We start from the raw sequence: 20324 nt of genomic DNA on the forward strand, positions 1-20324 counted from the left end.
GGAAGGATATTCATCTTAACAACATTAATTCTTCCAGTTAGAGTGAGGTGAAGGGTTGACCATCTATGCAAGTCTTGCTTAATTTTTTCCATACAGATGGCGAAATTTTGTTGATAAAGAGCTTTATGTTTACTTGTGATATTTACCCTTAGGTATTTAAACTGATCTGCTATGGTAAAAGGTAGGGAGTCCAATCTAATATTATATGCTTGAGAATTCACTGGAAAGAGTATACTTTTATTCAATTTAATTCTGAGACTAGAGATCTTTTGAAATTCTGTAAGTGCTGTTAAAGCTGCAGGCACAGTGTTTTCTGGGTCTGATATATATAAAACCATATCATCTGCATATAGAGAAATTTTCTGTTCCAGTCCTTCTCTGATAATCCCCTTTATCTGATAAGAATTTCGACAGTGAACCGCCAGTGGTTCAATGGTGATTGCAAACAGCAGTGGTGACAAGGGGCATCCTTGTCTGGTGCCACGTTCTAGTTTAAAGTAGTCTGAACAAATGTTGTTAATACAAACTGAAGCTTCTGGATTGGTATACAGTAGTTTGATCCATGCACAAATATTCGGGCCAAACCCAAATTTCTCTAATGTAGTGAAAAGGTAGTTCCATTCAATCATATCAAATACTTTTTCTGCATCCAATGATAATAATATCTCTGGGGTGTTTGACTTTGCTGGTGAATATATTACATTAAACAGGCGTCGAAGACTGGAAGATAAATGTCGGCCTTAAATAAATCCATTTTGATCCTGTGATATTACCAAAGGCAGCACTTTCTCCATCCTTCTAGCTATAATTTTTGGGAGTATCTTAACATCATTATTCAGAAGTGAAATTGGTCTGTATGATGCACATTGTAACAAGTCCTTATTTTGTTTAGGAAAGACGGTGATTAATGCTTGACGAAAGGTTTGAGGTAGAATTTGATTGTCTCTAGCTTCTGTAAATGTTGCCAATAAGAAGGGAGCTAGCTGAGTGGAGAATTTCTTATGAAATTCTACAGGGTAGCCATCAGGGCCTGCTGATTTCCCTCCTTGAAGTGACTTTACAGCATCTATTACTTTTTAAAGTATGCAGTGTTTTCTTTCTGAATTATAGGAACAGGAGACATGCAGATTATGGGAACTGGCAACACTAAATCGGCCCGTGTGTTTGCCCTGTGATGTTACCGGCATCCTCTCCATTGTTTCTTCCTGCCTTGTGCCCCATGCTAGCTGGGAAAGGCTCCAGGCTGCTCTGGATTAAGCGGGTTACAAAATATTAGGCAGAGTAATGATGTGTATGAGGGAGCCTGCAAAGTTAGATGTTAACTCAAAGAAGTGGATTTAGCAGGTTTAAAAAAATAAGTCTTTAAAGAATATATATAACTAGGGGGCTTTGCCCCCTGTTCGCTTCACTCGCCAACCCCCTGGCCTGCGCTATGCCATAGTCTCTTTGCGGTTATGCTGCTTGCGTATGGGGATGTGGATGTACAATTTAAACAGATTTTTAATATCATGGGAATTGTTACAAATGCATCAACGCAATGTATAACTGCCAGTGATTGACGTAGATTCTTTCTATTAAATAAAATTACTTTTTCAAATGTTTGGCTCTGAAATTTGTTAATTGTCTTTTCAAAATCTATTCTAACGGGAAATGGTTAACGTTTTAATACGAATGGCATATCAAGATCTCCTTTGGTGTCTAATGTTATCCTGTGAAGGTGTACTACATTACCTTTCTTGGATACATCCTTCTTTCTACAGTAATTCATGTGTTGTAAGACCGGACAGTGTTAATGGTTGTAGATATTCTTCAGGACATTGTAAGTTGATGTTTTCATCTTCCGCACGATCACCACCAACTGTTTCAGCATAGTCTATTGATACACATTTAGCCAATTTGCCGTGTAACTAATCGACATTTTTGGCGTTATTTCGTTTGACTTCATCGGTTCTCTGTGCTAGGATTGCCCGTGTACTCATTTTTTCTGTTGATAATTCTTCAGGATGAAATTCTTCAATAAGATCTGGACATAATATGTCTTCTTTAATTGGGAACTTGAAGTGAGGAAAACGTTAAAATGTATAAGAGCTGAGAGTGCAGGAAGTGTGTCTGACAAAAGCATCCACACGAATGAGAGGTGAGATTACTATGGTCATGTTTGAAAATGTTTGAGAGGAGGGCATGACTTGAAAATATCTCTCTTCCAAAAAGTCTCATCACATCGAAGGATTTTTTTATATAATAGAAAGCTTCAGTTAAATCAAAGATATTTAGACACGTAGCTTTACCTTTCTACAGCACCTGATGACTCTGACACTCCGGGCTCTCATCCAATGTCTGCCTTGTATTTCCGAATGGATGAGTACTAACTTCTTAAAGTCAAATAAGGAAAAACAGAAATCTTAGCTGTTGGAAAAAAATGGAAATAGAGAAGGTCATATAAATAGACTTGATTCCTTAAGGTGGAAGTAAAGAATTTACGTGCAGCCATGCCTGAACTTGAAATTACAAATTAAGCAGATCACTAGAACTGCATTCTTTCACTTTAGGAACACTGAAAGAGTTAGACCTCTTACAACACTATGAGATGCTGAGAAATTAATTCACGCTTTTGTTTGTGGTCGACTAAATTACTGTAATGAACTCCTAACAGGACTACCTACGAAAGAGATCAAGTGGTTACAGTTAGTGCAGAATGCAGCAGGAAGAGGCTTAACCAGGAAAAGAAACTCTGAGTACATCTCAAGTGTCTTCGCGTCATTACTTTGGTTACCTGTGTCCTTTAGAACTGATTTTACAATACTGTACTACTAATGACATACAAAGCTTAGAATAGTCTTTCCTCCTCCTTATATTTTGGAGTGTCTGTCACCTTACATTTCCAGTCCTCATTGGCTTTTAATTCCAAGAGCTAATCATCACATAATTGGTGAGGTGGCCTTTCGCCCTTATGCACTAAAAATCTGGAATGCTTTCCCGATAAGCACACGCCAGACTAGCACTGCGTACCATTTAAAAAAAGTACTAAAAACAAACTTTTTTTTAAATTTGTCTTTTTCATTTGCATTCTACTTTTAATAACTTGTAACAAATCATTTTTTTTTAAAAATTAGATCCAATCATAACTTCATTTATTTGGAATTCGAAACATCCACACATCCAAAGGGTGACTCTATAATGCCCTAAAGCAGAAGGTGGCATGGCACTACCCAACTTTCAATTTTATTACAGGTTGGCAAATATACAGCCATAAAGACCTGGGCATCGACACAAATTGCCGAATACACGCAAGCCTGGTCTGCAATAGAAATAAAATCTTGCAGCACTTCTTTATATTCCCTGCTCTGTGCCCCTGTTAATACAAACTATTATCAATACACTAATAATCCAATTGCCATTCATTCTCTCAGAATAATGTAGGAAGCACTTCAAGTTAGAGGATACTTCTCTTTTGCAACCTCTACATGACAACCACCTTTTCCACCCTCTCAAACATACACAGTATTCAATGTCTGGAAAAAATTCCGGATTAAAACACTTAGAGACATGTACATAGATAATAATTTATATATGCACAGCACTATCCAATTCTTCATGAATTTGCAGTCCTTATGCATCTCTACCTTTCTCCATTTTCCGTTTTTTCTGTTGTGGTGTTATGGACCACCCGGTTGAAGTCCTGTGCAGCCGCCTGGGATGCTCAAATGAAAGCAAATGCTGCGAAATGTTAACAAGACCCACCTCATCAAATCTCCTGTAGGACAAAACTTAAACAACAATAAGGAACGTGTTAAGTACAATTACATTAGGTAGCATGCCTACTGGGGGCCGGGTGGTCTTTTGTCTTTAGAACCCTTGCAGATTTTGTTTTTTTTTTTATTTCAGCATCCAGCTCCTGGATTTCTTTTTTTCTTATTTTTAAATTAGTGACCATAGCATCTGACTGACCGTTGTAGGGAACAGCCCGGACACAGACAGGTAGACATGATGGTTTCACCACACACACGTTTATGTACAATATTTACAGCCATTAAAGTGCACAATACCCAGTGCCGCAGCACCAATCACCCCTTCAGTCCTGGCCACACAACACAATGCCTTCACAGTCTCTGGTCTGCCTCCACTCCTCTCCACCGAGCTTCGCCCACTTCCACCAGACTCTTACCATTGTAAGGAGGGAGGCGGCCCCTTTTATACACCCTCGGATGGGCTCCAGGAACACTCTTCCGTCGACACTCCCTTGTGTGGCGGAAGTGCCGTCTGCGCAACCGGAAGGACTCCAGGTGTCCCTGCTCCTCTTCCCCCCAGCATTTCTGGGTGTGGCGGAAGTGCTGAGGTCCAGGGCTCCCAAGGCATTGGGGGGGCCCCCTGGCGGTGGCCACGGGCCCCTACAGGGTTGAGCTTCCCAGCTCTGTACCCATGGCCCCCAAAGCAACCAGGGCGGTCGCCCCCTTGTGTTCTGGAGGAGGTACAAGCCCTCCTCCGGTCCTCCTGGGCATCCTGGCCGGGCATGAGCCCCGTCCGGATGCCACACCGTTTACAGACTTGAAATCAAACTCTAGATAAGGACTCTACTTTATCTGTGACTATGTGTGTATTGATTTATTGTAATTTACTAATTTAGGTGTGCCATTTATGAATTCCTTTTCTTGTCTATTTTTTATTTTTTTTTGTCTTTTGTAAAGTTTTCTTTCACATCTTCTAAAGCACTTTGAGCAACACCTTTTGTATGAAATTGTGCTATAGAAACAAAAATGTTGTTGTTATTAACTAAAAGATGACTTTTGCTTGTAATGTAGGCATAATTCCGATAGAAAGCTGTCATTAAAAGGCTTGTAGTTGTCTGTCCACTTGTCAGTTATATCAAATGAAGCATTATTAAATGACAATGTGGCTCATCTTCATCACTGACAAGGCCATTACGTCATTAATAATTAGGGAGCATACACTGATAGCGTGTTGCCGCACCCACCACATGCCAAACCACCTGGATTGGGACCCGAGTGCAGTGGGTGACACCTCAGCACCACACGGGAACAGTGGGAAGGTTTTTTTTTTTTACGGTGGCTGGAGTGCCAGTCCTGCCACCAACCCCCAAGTTTTCCCTGTAAGATGGAGAATCTGCTTGCAGGGCTGGGTGCAGATTAACGTCATACCCAAGAAGAAGCAATTGCAGGTTAAGGGCTTTGCTCAAGGGGCAATGGAGTAGAGTTATAACAGTAGACAATTACTACATGTAAACATTTCAAACATACAGTAAATACATTACAGATAAAATGAAAACTGAAGTTGTGCATTCCATACTATGTACAATATGTTCTGAAAAAGAGTCGGTGCACCCTTATGGCCTCATTATTAACACTTGCTGAAGCCTATGTAAATAGCTCAGACTAGTGTGATGGACAGTGCACATGGGCTGGTTTCCCAGCCGGGATGGGGTCAGGAATAATATCCAGCCGGCAGGCCAGTATGATGCAAGAACAGGGGGAGCGTGACGATGCGGGTTGCGCTCCATGCTCCCATCTTGCTTCTGGGAGCTCCGAACCCGACACCGTTGGTAATGTCACCGATGAGCTAGGCAGTGAGGCACAACAATGAAGCAAGGGGATGGTGCAAAAAGTGCTTTTATGAAAATCAGCAAAATCAAAAGTGTTCAAATAAATAAGGCAGTCAGTCAAATAAATAATCCAATAAAGGCTGGGGAAAAATGTGGAGGTTAAAAATCCAATAAATAAATCCTTTTAAAACACAAGGTTAACACAATGGCAGGAAGCTGTCCTTTTTAACACAAAGCCCGGTGCCTTTCTTCTGCTGGTGACTCCCCTGCTTCTCCCATCCAGGCTATGCACCAGGGGAGCCACCCTACCTACTAAAGCTGACCTTCTTCACTTGACTGGTCTTTTCGGTCCTTGTCTCTGTTCAGCTCTCACTAGACCGAGAACTTGGGCTCCCCAGCGACCAGGACGCTCACGCTTGGGCTTCCACTTCCCAAGTCACTGGCTCCCGCTGTGGTGAGCCAACCTTCTCCCGGTCACTCCTGCTCCCAACCAATGCTCAGCAGGTATGACCACTACCATCGGCCCCAGTTGTTTGCCATACACCTGCTAGGGCTCATCTCTCCAAGCTGCCTGCTTACATCCGCGAGACTGCACTCGCTTGCTCACTTGCTCGCTCTGACCGGCTTTCTCTGTCCTGCTTCCTGCCGCCTTCCTCACCCTTAACCTCCATTCACATTCTTTTCTTGTCTCTTTTCCCCTCTGTTTCCTCTTTCCTTCTCCCTTCCTAGCTACCTCGTGCTTCTATTTATTACGGGGACATGGATCAGATATGGCAATTAGTAGCTCCCGGCACCAATTACAGATGCGGATGACTCCTCACCTGTGCACTTAAGTGAGGACTGTCCGCATCACGAATCATGCGGGAACTGCTCCGACCACACATACCACGCCCCCTGTCTAAGGCGCGAGGGCGGCGACTATTTACTTAAAAAGTGACCCTATTGACTTGAGCTGTGGACCCGCTACACCACAGTGAGACAACCTTTCAGGAATACATATTCCTCCGATACACTAGGTGGCAGTGTCCCTGGGTAACACTACCTGTATGGACACTGCAAAGGCATGCTGGGAACTGAAGTCTGTTAGGGCAGTGTAGTCAGGTTCTGTGGGGGTGCTGCGGGGATACTCAATCCCTACTTTGTGAAACTTCCAACTGACCCGGGAGTACTTCCATTGGGCTATACACTGGCACCGGACGTACTCCTGGTCTAAGATAAAAGGAGCGGCTCGACCTCATCCAGGTGAGTCAGAGATGGGCTGAAGGAGGATAAAGCTCACCTGGGAGGTGTGGAGGAGAGAAAGAGAAGAATTGTGTTGTGGTTGGTTTATGCCTCTTTTAAAGCCCTTGTGTAAGGTATTTTGTATAACCTGTGAGGCTGTGTCTGGGGTTTAGGGGTGCTACAACTCCCCCTGGGGGTCACGACAGTATTGTCACATTCGTAATAACTTGTTTTTTTTTCTTCATAATGCTCATTGTCAGAGTAATTTGAAATTCACCAAAAATGTGGTTGACTCATTGTGATCACAAATTGCATTTAACAGTAGCTCTTACTATCAAGATATTTGCTCAGGCCGTGGCCAGGGCCATCTTAATATTTGGGCACTAGCTGGGGGGGCCCCAGGAGCATAGGGGTCCATGATGTTTCTGATGCCTATGTATGTTTCTGTTTTGCTATCAAAACAGATGCCCCAGTGTACTGTGAGGGGGGGTTATGATGCAGTTTAGATGGCCCTGGCCGTGACCCTCTTGGTTGCCCACCTTCATTCTGAGCTGCTGGATTCACTGTGTAGAGTCCATCAGCAGCATGTCAGCAGTCTCCAGTGAGCCATCGGGTGTCTGACTACGGGGGCATATTCATGCCTCAGTGGGCTCTCTCCATTTCAGCCTCGCTACACCAACATTACATTCCCTTACCAAAATTAAAGTTTAACACTTTAGTTTGGTTACTCCAAAAATGCATCAGTTACTCACTTACTGTTATGTAACAAGACCTTAACAAACACTTCTTTTGGTCTTCATGACACTTATAAAGCATCAGTAAAGTGTTTATTCATCTCTGCAATGTGACCTGCTACCAGAACGTCACTTTGGAGTGGTCTGGGGTGGTGTAACCAAGACACATTTCTCTTGATATTTGCATACTTTAGTATAAGGCCTGTGAATCCTTCAAATTAACACATAATTTTACTATCACGTCAAGATGCTAAACAACGCAGTGATGAATAACTGACCTACTGATGTTATATAATTGTCATGAAGACCAAAAGAAGCCTTTGTTAAGGTCTTGTTACATAATAGTAAAGGAGCAAGAAATGCCTTTTTGCAATACCTAAACAAAAGTGTTACCGATTTTTTATTTTGTTTGATTGAAATGCAATTTAGAATATCTCTCTATTATAAAAAAAAATCTTGGGACGAAACAAGACTTTTTTCCTGCAACAAGACATGATCTTTTGAAGAGAGACACTTTCACGTTCTGCAAGATGGTCAAGTCACGTCATACAACCTTTGGAAGCAAGTCCCGTGAGACAGTGACTTTTGCAAGTCATGCCCTGGACCACAGTCATCTAACCTCTCAGCTGTTGGAATGCTTTTAGCAGACACACTTCATGTGTTCTCAGCTCTTAAAAATTGTTTGTGCCAAGAGATTTAACCACGCCCAGGGCCAGAAAAAGACAAAGTATAACGTCGTAATGAATTCAAATACGTTGCCGCGATACACATGCAGAGCCGGTTAGAGATAATGGAAGTAGGTAAATTCGAAAGTCTCAAAAAAAAAAAACTGATAGTAAAGATTGCATTAGTGCAAACAAACAGAAATTATTACTCGGTGAAATAAAGGAACAGCGTTGAGAGATCGAATAGTGTTTGAGGATGTCTGGGGGAGAAGAGAGACAAGGCAGTGAAGCGAGCAGGGGGCAAAGCCCCCTAGTTATTTAAAAAAAAAAAAATTAAATCACTTAAGCACCTGACAGTCAATCTATTTGAAAATGCAATATTTTAATAAGAGCAGCATGGTGGCAAAGCTTGAATGAGATTAAAGTCCCGGGTACTCCCTGTGCGGAGTTTGCATGTTCTCTCTACGGGGTTCCTCAGGGTTCTCCAATTTCCTGCTGCAGTCCAAAGACATGCAGATTAGGTGGACTGGTGTTGTTAAATTGGCCCCCGATGTGTGTGTTCGTCCAGTGATGCACTGGCACCCTGTTCTGCATAAGTAGGTTCAGTAGATGGATGGATGTTTTAGTTTACTTTTGTTTTTGATTAATTTAAGGTATTTGTAGGTGCTCTAACTTCTAATGCATGTAATCTTTGCCTTTGGGAGAATAAATGTGCTCTTTATGTTGCTGGCCCACCCTTTTTAGAAGCCTATACTTTGTCGATTGGTCTTGTCCGCTGTAGGAGATGGCCGTAGGGGGAGCTCCGTTAGCAGTGGTATTATTTTTACCCTTTTTTTTAAAATTATCATACTGAGATATACTGAATTTACTCATCCTGAGGCGGTTTAATGATATTACATGCAAGTACAAATAAGCAGGAGCAGCAAACAAAGGGCTCAGATAGAAAAGGAAAAGAATAAGGCAGCAAAAACCCAATCAAAGTCTAAATTGGCCTCAGATTCATTGCACAGCTTCTCAGAGACACACCTGGAACAGACTGGTGAAGGTGCGGACCTGCCAGGACCTGACGCTGCCGAGAGCATTAGTGGGAGTGAAACGGTGATTGAGACAGGCAAGGAGAACTCGTCGATTCCAGGAGAACTGTTAGTGACTAGCATGGCCTTTTCACCTCCACTGTCAGCTTCAGCTAATTCCCCCTGCAAGTCTGCCACATCATCCCCATTGGACCTGCACGGAGATTGGGGAAGATCGAAATGCACTATCCAAGCTGAAGGTAATGATCGCCTCGCTCGAGTGGGACATAAAGTGAGATATAAAGAAGGACAATAAGGAAAGAAAGAAAGAAATAAGGGTTCTAAATGAGAAATATGAGAAACAGCTTCAGGATATAAAAGACATGGAGATAAGTTTAAGCACTAAGTTTACTACAACCGTAACAGATATGCTATGAAAAATGAATGAAAAAATACAGGAAAATACGAGAAATTTAGAGAGTAAAATTAGAGTCTTTGTGGCTCATCTTGAAGATGTTAAGTAAACATTCACCACCCGTATTGAAACAATTGAACAATCGTCTTCTGCCATGGATGAACAAAGCAACGGCTGCAAAATCAGAAGGCAAAGTGCTCAGTGACAAGACTGGCTGTGCTGGAAGATAAATATAGAAGGAACAACATCAGAATTGAAGGTCTTCCTGAAAAATGGAAAAGTCCAAACCCAGAGAAATTCATAGCTGAACTATTCTCTAAAATAACTGGAGAGGACTTTAAATCAGATACCGAGATCTCGTAAGCCTAACCAGATAGGTGGATCAAATGCCTCCAAACCAAAAAGCCTAATTGTCCATTTTTTAAATATTACAGCCCAAAGAAAACTTGATGTCTCTTCTCAGATAGAAAAAGAGGAGATTATACTTGCAAATAACAGCATTCATATTTTTCCAGATTCCTCCCCTGCAACAGCTTCTAAATATCAGATACAGCCTCTTGTACCCTGCCAAACTGAAAGTGGTTATTGAAGATCAGTTTTACATTTGTAGTTCTCCGGACGAAACAGATAAAAAGCTAAAAAGACTGATCCTGAATTTTACACACGACCACGAGTCACACCATATTCTGGCAAGGCAAAGAAGATTCTACTTGAAGCTTGCAATCTGGACCGTTTGTAATGTGACATTTGCTGTAGCTAATTATATTTCCTTTTCGGCAATACCCTTCCTTTTTTTTATGCTTATATTGATATCTCTTTCATTAATTATATGTAAATTTTGGCTCCTCCTGGCTTATAGTTACAATTTGGCTAATTGGTTACTTTTTTTGTGTGTAAGCTTCAGTTACCATATTGAAATTTATTCCATTAATTATATGCACACTTTGGCTACCACAAAGTAACCAGCTATTGACTTTTTGTTAAAGTTTAATTATACTGAAATTTCCTCCGTCAATTATATATACAATTTGGCTGCAACAAAGTGACCAGCTTTGTACAGTTTTTGTTTCATCATATCCTTGGCTTATTGTATTTGGACTGTACCTTCACAAGATATCTCAGTTTTAAGCTTCTCTACACCGCTCTAGACGTGCTCTGTCTCTTGGCATTTCAGAGGACCAGGACTTCACAAAGTGATGTTTGCCTTACCTGGGTTGGTGGGGAGAGAAAGAGAGCAATGCTATTTCTTTTTTATCCCTTCTACCCCAATGACCTTAAGTGGTGACATAAAAATAGGCTCCATAGCTGTATCACCTGGCTTTAATATGAAATCTATATGAATATGAAAGTCAAAAGTTATCATATGTAGAAATGCACCACCTTAACCTTAAGACTACAAAATGTCAACAAAAGTTCATAAGCAATGTTTTTATGACCAGATATTGAACTTTGTGAGCTGGAATGTCAAGGGACTCAATCATGAATTAAAGAGAAAGAAAGTACTCTTTCACTTAACAGGTCTAAATGCCAAGATAGTATTTTTACAGGAAACTCATTTATTAAGCAAGAATGAGTTTCAGTTGCAAAGAGATTGGTCTGGCCATTTTTTTCAGTCCAGCTATACAAAGAAAACTAGAGATGTGGGAATCTTAATACACAGAACTATTCTATTTGTAGTCTCAGATGTAATATCTGACTCTGAAGGGCGATATGTCATGGAGATGGACAATTGATCTAATACTGAAATGATTTTGATCAATATTTATGAACCTAATGTGGATAATAGAGATTTCTTTCAAAATGTATTTTCAATTACCCCTAATGTGAACACTCACAAAATTATAATGGCCGGAGACTTTAGTTGTGTTTTAAATCCAGACCTGGATAGTTTGCATAGTAATGCAAAGATAATTACACAGTTTGTAATGGATCATAACTTATCAGATGCATTGAAGTTTTTAAATCCTAACCTAAGACCATACTCTTTCTTCTCACCCATATATCATTGTTACTCAAGAACTGATTATTTCTTCATAGATAATAATTTTTTGCCCTCTATCAAATCTTGTAAGTACAAGACAATTGTTATCTCTGACCATGCCCCTCTGATCATGGAGCTTAAATTACTGTGTTCCACACACTCATCCACAGACGGATAGGGGTGGCGAGCGCAGTTACGATACCGATCAGTATTAGTGAAGAAGGAAATGAGCCTCCCAAAGAAAGACTATGCCAGGGTACTGGAAAGGACAGTCTGCCAAATTGTAAAACCTCAGATCCAGGAGGAGCAACGTGGATTCCATTCAGGCCATGGAACACTGGACAGGCTCTTTACCCTCATAAGGACCTTGAAGGGAGCACAGGAGTTCCAACAATCGGTCTACTTGTGTTTTACGGACCTAGAGAAGGCTTATGACCATGTTTCTTACAGTATTCTGTGGGGAGTGCTGGTACAGTACGAGGTTCAAGGGCTCCTAGTAAGGGCTATTCAGCCCCTGTATAATCCCAGTGATTACCCGGCCAGGACACCAGCTGGATGGAAGGACCGGAGGAGCTGTGAGGCACTACCTCCCCTGGGATGCTAGAGGGCAGCCCTCCTGGGTGGCTGTGGCACTACGGATTCCCGCAGGGCATGCTGGGACTTGGAGTTTGGTACAGCCCTGTTGGACTTCCACCACACCTGGGAGTGATTCTAGGTAATACTAATGAGCCACCTGGAGCACTCCCAGGAACTGAATAAAAGGAGCCAGAGTCAGCAGGAAGATGATGAAACTTACTGGGAGAGGAGTGGAGGCAGAGAGAAGAGAGGAAGAAAAGACTGTGCTTTGTCTTGTGGGGAGCAAAGAAAGCATTTCCCCCCCTATAAGTAAAGGTGTGCTGTGTGGCAATTTGTGTCCTGCCTGTCTGTGTCGGGGTCAAGGTGGCTGTTCTCACCCTGGTGATCCATGCCGTATACTCAGAAAAACATCAGCACCATTCTCAGTGTGTGTGGGACTCCACCAGGTCTGTGCTTTGTCTCCAGTCCTGTTTGCAGTTTTCATGGACAGGATATCAAGGCAAAGATGTAGAAGGGATGGTGTCCAGTTCAGTGGTCTTAGGACTGTGTTGCTGATTTTTGCAGGTGGTCTCATCGGGCTGTACACTCCAGCATACACTGGAATGGTTTGTGACCGAGTGTGAAGCAGCAGGGATGAGGATCAGCACTTCCAAATCTGAGGCCATAGTCTTCTATAGGAAAAAGGTGGTCTGCCCTCTCCGAGTGACTTACTGCCTCCTGTGGAGACATTTAAGTATCTCAGGGTCTTCTTCATGAGTGAGGGATGGTGAGATCAACAGACGGATTGGGGTGGCAGACGCAGTTATGTAGTTGCTATACCGACCTGTAGTGGTGAAGAAGAAGCTAAGTCAGATGGCAAATCTCTCAGTTTACTAGTCGATCTACGTCCCTACCCTCACCTATAGCCATGAGCTTTGGGTAATGACCAAAAGGAAGACCCTGTGGGTATAAGTGGCTGAAATTTGCTCTCTCTGCAGGGTATCTGAGTGAAGCTTGGAACAGGGCTGCTGACCCTCCGCATTGTGAGGAGACAATCACGGTGATTTGAACATCTGATACAGATGTCTCCCAAATGGCTCCCTGTGGATCTGGGGCTTTTGAAAATGTTATAGTTAGCAGGACAGGCCACAGCAGTGATCAGCTATATTTTTGGGACAGTATGCTAGGTGAGAACCATTTGATTTCATTTGGAGTCGTCAGTACCTGTGACCAGGTTAAAGTTGTCATGAAGCCATGATTTTACCTCAGTACCATTATGGGAACAACTCAAAAGCTGCTCATTCTTACGTGGAACAGAGGACATTAAGAAACTTTCTCTCTGGAATTACTGGATACTGCAACACAATGAAAATACACTGAATTAATAGAAAAAAAAATGTGTAAAACCACCACATTGATCAAGGCTTCATTATAAGATCAAAGGAAAATTGAGGACTTTTGATATTCATAAGTAAAGTGGAGATTCATAGACATGGTAGGATTAATCGTAAATGAAGCTAAGGTTTTAATTTGCTGTTAATTTGGTGATATTTTGAATTGAAACAGTTACTGGTGACAGACAGGAGGCAAAGGTAGTTCCAGTATGGAATCAGGAAGCCCAAGTACATTTGTGCTCTCATGACAATGAGACAACTGTAAAGTGCGGTGGGCAGCAAGGTGATTTATGTGGGTACAACCACTGCAAAGATAACCCTCATTTATAGAGTGTCTGACTGTATCATCAGTGCTTGAAATTCTGCAATTGCTGCAAGCAGAATGTGAAAGGTGATTCCCTAAATGTCAGACAGTTGACATACGAATTAAAAGTGCTGCGAAATGACTTACGTAAGCTGCAGAAAAAGAGGAATGAAAATAACACGAAGGTAAGACTATCACTATGGAAAATAAACAATCTCAAGAAGAGTTTCTGTCAAAACTGAAGAGTTTTTTGAATAAATTAGTTTTTTTTAATAAAAACTGCATTCTACATTGGATGATCTACAGACCAAACCATACAAAATTAAAGACCACTAATGACCACCAGCGGTGCTCGACCTGCTACGACTTGCTAGAGCTACCAGCATGTCATCGGTCCTGATCCTGCTAGATCTCTCTTCTGCCTTTGACACAGTCTACCACAAAATCCTTTCTTGCCACCCTCTCTGACACTAAAATGGTTTGAATTCCCACATCTTGGGCAGATCCTACAGTGTGTCCTAGCGAGGAGAGTTGTCAAAGGCACACCAATCATGCACAGGAGTGCCGCCAAGGATCAGTGCTGGGTCGTCTACTTTTCTCTCTGTACACCACCCCACTGGGCTCCATCATCCAAACCCATGGTTTCACTTATCAGTACTATGCTGACAATACACAGCTGTACCTGTCATTCCCTCCAGTGGACAATACGGTATCAGCTAGAGTCTCTGCATTTCTCAGCCTAGATGAAGGACCACCATCTACAGCTCAACCTGGCAAAAACAGAACTTCTTGTGATCCCAGCCAGCCAGTCTGTACAGCTTGGCTCACTGTCGCTAACACCTGCCAAGTCAGTTCACAATCTTGGGCTGGTGACTGATGAGCAGCTATCTTTTTCTGACCACATTTCTACTTTTTCTCGTTCATGCAGGTTCATGCCATACAACATCTGCAAGATCAGACCTATCTGACAGAGTATGCAGCACAACCTCTGGTCCAGGCTTTGGTCTTGTCACGTCTGGACTACTGCAGCTCACTTCTGCCAGGAGTACCCGTATGTGCTATCAAGCTGCTATGGATGGTCCAGTATGCAGCAGCCCGTCTTGTATTTAACCAGCTGAGACAAGCACATGTCACTCCTCTTTTCAGGTCGCTACATTAGCTCCCTGTAGCAGCACACAGTAAGTTCAAGTCCCTGATGATTGCCTGCAGAGTAGTCAATGGGTCATCACCTGCAAATATGGGGACACTTGTGAGGTGCTACACTCCTTCTCACCCACTCAGGTCAGCCAGGGAACAGCGTCTGGTGATGCCACCTCTGTGTGGTATCAAGTCTCAATCCAGACTCCAGATTCCTGTGTAATTCCTAGTTGGTGGAACGGGCTGCCCACCTCCATCCATACTGCTGACACCCTCATTTATTTAAGAAGCAATTGAAGATCCATTTGTTCTGTGAATATCTGTCAACTTGCTAGAAAAATCTGAGTTATTACATCTTTTCACTTGTGGCCATCAACTTCTGTTACCTGTCCTATTACATTTGCTGAACAAACAGGCCCAAACCTAATGTTTGTAAGTCGCTTTGGATAAAAGTGTCTGCCAAGCAAATAAACGTAAATACCTTTTCACTTTAGGAAGCAGGAGACAACATAGGCAAGACTAAGATGGCCACATACACCAGTACCCTCTGAAATCAAACAGTCGTAAGGACTGCATAAAGGTCCTGAACGCATTGCTCATGCTGCAGAATGGTTCCTCAAACTCAATGAAGTGCTTCAACAGACAAGGACTAACAGAAAAGCCAACGGGCTGCCCTCAATGATAGTGCGGAACAGATTCTCAAGTCACAAATGCACAAGCACAAGGCTGTTGCAGAAACAAAACCACTGACGCTAGAAAATCTGGCAAAGGAAGAAGCAGAATCTGATGTTTTTCTCAACAAGTTAAACTCCAGGAAGTACATTTCTGTTTTATCTACAAAGGAATAGCAGCATCTACCAACATCACCTCATTGCGACGATGAAGTATGACAAACAGGTGGAAGACTACGTAAAGTGTGAAGCAGAACAAACATTGTCTTTCTTTTCTAAGATTTCATACTGCAATGCTTTTTCTATAATACTGTATATACAGTACATGGATGCTGAACACATTGTGGATGAATTAATTTGCATTCTGTATTACAACAAAAAAACATTAGACTCCAGCTGCAAATTCTGCAATAAGAACAATTGTATCAAGGTGTGCAATTACTAGAAGGGTGAATCTCAAGGCTGGAGAGCAAAATATACAAGTTTACCTAAAGATTATCCTGACAAGCTGTAAGGAAAAACAGTACAGTGGAACCTCGGTTCACGAACGTCTCGGTACATGTACAACTCGGTTTACGACCAAAAAGTTCGCCAAACTTTTGCCTCGGTTCACGACCACACGCTCGGTATACGAACAAGCCAGGTTCCCTTTCGGTTTATACATGTTCAGTCTCTCCCTGTGCATTTCCTGTGCAGCGCAGCAAGAGAGAGAGCGAGAGAGCACGACACACATACGTACACACACACACACACACACACAGCGCGAGAGAGGCAGCGCGAGAGACAGAGGCACACATACAGGCAGCGCGAGACAGAGAGAGCCGCGCGCACACACACAGGAGCACACGCGAGAGGTGCGCACACACACAGGAGCGCTCTACAGAGACACACACACAGGTGCTCCAGGCTCGCAAAAGAGAGACGCACGCACACACACACAGGCGCGAGAGAGAGCAAGCGAGGGACACATAAGGTAGAGAAGGCTTGTTTTTGTTTTCAGTTCTATTTACAGCGATCGGTTCGTAGCCTGCATTGTTGCAATGTTACTTTTCTTGGTGGTTTGTTAAATTACGGATTTTTCAAATGTTCATTTTTTTCCCCTGTGCTTAAAACTCATTAAAAAAAAGTGTTTTTAGCGAGCGGTTCCTAGCACTATAGCGCAAACTATTGCAGTGTTAGTTTTCACTGTTGTTCAAGGTTTTCTCAGTGTTATTCAATGTTTTTACATTTAGTTTACTATTACCCTGTGCATTCTATGGTATAATTAACTATATTTGTGCTTAAAAACTAAAAAAAAATATATATATATACATACAGTTTGTACGGTCTGGAACGGATTAATTGTATTTACATACAATCCTATGGGAGAAATTGATTCGGTTCACAACCAACTCGGTTTACGACCAGAGTTTTGGAACGAATTATGGTCGTGAACCGAGGTTCCACTGTATTTCTATCTCATTCAGATAAAATGGAGTTTTAACTAGTTATCAGTGTCAACTGCTATTTACCCGTCTGACCGAAACAGCAATCCATACCAAACTCTCATTCTTTGGACACAGATGGCTGTATAAATGCTTTGTACAGATTCACTGCCAGAAGAAGACAAGTGGTTATGGCACAGCTTTATAGGAGCTGACTGTAGGTTAAGCCATTTATGAATGGAATCACTCCAAAATTTAAAAAGTACTTATACATTTTCAAATTATTTTGGATATTTAATCCACCAGCTGGCATCACATCATTCTGTAAGGTCCTCAGCATTGTTGTGAGACAGCAGATTACAGATGATGAAGGCCTGCAGATATTTTTTATTATAGGTGGAAGCCATAATTAATAGTTTGACAGCTTTGGGCGACTCAAACAGTCTAGAATTATTAACAAACCCAATCACTTACTGCTGTTGAAGACACAGCCAGCTGCTTTCAGAAGATATTTTACATGCATTAAAGCTGAAAACTGACACAGTATAGGATAAATTTCTTTTAGATCAAAAAAAAAAAATTACATATGCGAATACTTGCCTTCATTAGAGGAAAACCAAAAAGATGACATGTCAATAAAAAAAGCCAAAAGTCATTATTTTAGTAGTAGATAACAAAGACCCTTGCAAATTCACAATTTGTTTGCATAAGCATCAAAACTAAAACAAATATAATAGAAAATCCTGCTGAAAAAGAAGAAATGAGAATATTACAGCAAGTTGTCAAGTTTATGTAACTAGTATTTGTGAACTGCTACACTATTAAATAGAAAACTGAATTGTGCTAAGAATTTGTAACTAGTTACTAGTATAAGAGTGGCTCTATGTTTGGCAAATGCTGTGCTGTCTATCAATGGCCAGACTGGATAGTATCGTGTTTCACCCAGAGTGTTTTCTCGGGCTTATGCTTATTTTCCTTTGCTCTGTCGTCTTTGTTTATTGTAAAACTAGGCAAAGAGCCCGTTTCGACAACGTAAGATGAAACGGGCATGAGTGGAATAGTAATAAGTATAAGCACCACAAACCTGATATAGGTGTATTGAAAGAATGCGTAATTAGGCCTCGAGCTGTAGTCGAAATCGCCTTTCAGGCCTCTAGAGCTTTAATCGAAGTCGCCTTTCTATTTGAATTTTCGTGGCCGTAAATCCGCCGCCTGCCGCGATGTGAGTCTCGTAAGGTTTTTCAGGCAGCTGCGCAGAAGGCGACTGCGCATTCAGCTTCGGACGTGCACAGAAGGCGACTGCGCATTCCGCTTCGGACGGACGTGAGTGAGTGAGGAGACTGGCGAATTATGTATTAAGATATTATTTTCCTGATGTTTTAATATTTATGTATTTTGTGTTGCTATTATTCTTTTTATTTACTTACTATTTACTGTAAGTATTATGTGTTACCTCTGTTACTTCTATTTTGTGGGTGAAACCCTAAGAGGCGGGGCCACCCCTATGTCATCGCTGAAGGACCGTCCCCAGCCTATATATTTGAAACTGCTAAGCAGATCCTCTAGTGGTTCATTGATTGTTGTTCTAGAGTGCTTTATTGGCAAGTATTGCTTTTGCTAGTCACTTTAGCTTTCTTTCTTCTGCCCTAAGATTTTGAGGACTTGTCTGCTCTGAACAGCCCTTTTAGGCAAATTCTTTTTTGCCTTTTCACCTCTTTGTGCTTCTTTGTGATTTTCAAATAAATATCCTTATTTAGAAAGATTCTGCACTGGCCTTGTCATTAAGCCAGAGGGTTTTTTTTATGGTTTACCCTTTCTCTCTCGAAGGGCATTTTTGATATTTTGGGACATTTACTTTACTTTAAAGCATTAAAAGCCAGTTCCCCTTTATGGGCCTGTGTAGGCCAAAGTCAGCCTGTGACATTTGGCAATCAGGCTGCCTGGGGCAAGATCTATTCTAGTCAGGTAGAGCCTGGCTTGTGGAGCTTTTAGGAGGCCTCACACCCTTTTTGCTACGTTTGGTGCACTCATATCACACCAGGTGTTGCTCTTAATTATGATAGCCTGTCCTTTTTAAAAGGCTGACCTTTGACCTCCTGGGGTTGAAGCAGGTTTTTTGACTGCTGGAGGAGAGAACGCAACAATGTGTTTTACTATATATTAAAAAGGACATTACTTTCATTGTTTAGTTTTGAATTTTGTGTCATATTTTGTTTAATGTAAATTGAAGAGTGTACAGTTGTGGCCAAAAGTTATGAGAATGACACAAATATTAATTTTCACAAAATTTGCTGCCTCAGTTTTTATGATGGCAGTTTGCGTATACTCCAGAATGTTATGAAGAGTGATCAGATGAATTGTAATTAATTGCAAAGTCCCTCTTTGTCATGAAAATGAACTTAATCCCAAAAAAAAACATTTCCACTGCTGTTGTGAAGACAACTTCAGAGCACCCAAGAAAATCTAACAAGTGCCAGGACCATCTCCTAAAGTTGATTCAGCTCAGGAATGGCAGCAGGCAGATGTGAGTGAGGTAAAGACTTTTGGAGAATGGCCGGGTATCAAGAAGGGCAGCAAAGAAGCCAAGAAAAACATCAGGGACAGACTGATATTCTGTAAAAGGTACAGGGATTGGACTGCTGGGGTCAAGTCATTTTCTATGACTAAGCCTCTTTCCTTTGGGGCATCCAGAAAAAAGAGAAGAAAAGGTGAGCGGCGCTACCATCAGTCCTGAGTCATGCCAACAGTAAAGCATCCTGAGACCATTCATGTGGAGGTTTGTTTCTCAGCCAAGGGAGTGCAGGGCTCACTCACAATTTTGCCTAAGAACACAGCTGTGAATAAAGAATGGGACCAAAACATCCTCCGAGAGCAACTTCTCCCAACCATCCATGTATAGATAGATAGATAGATAGATAGATAGATAGATAGATAGATAGATAGATAGATAGATAGATAGATAGATACTTTATTAATCCCAATGGGAAATTCACAAATAGTTTGGTGACCAACAATGCCTTTTCCAGGATGATGGAGCACCGTGCCATAAGGCAAAAGTGATAACTACGGTAAGTAGCTCAGCGAACAAAACATTGAAATTTTGGGTCCATGGCCAGGAAATTCCCCAGGCATTAATCCAATTCAGAACTTGTGGTCAATCCTCAAGAGGTGGGTGGACAAACAAAAATCCACCACTTCTGACAAACTCCAAGAATTGATTATGCAAGAGTGGGCTGCCATTAGTCAGGATTGG

This window comes from Erpetoichthys calabaricus, chromosome 2 (assembly GCF_900747795.2).
Source record: "Erpetoichthys calabaricus chromosome 2, fErpCal1.3, whole genome shotgun sequence".
Taxonomy (NCBI): domain Eukaryota; kingdom Metazoa; phylum Chordata; class Cladistia; order Polypteriformes; family Polypteridae; genus Erpetoichthys; species Erpetoichthys calabaricus.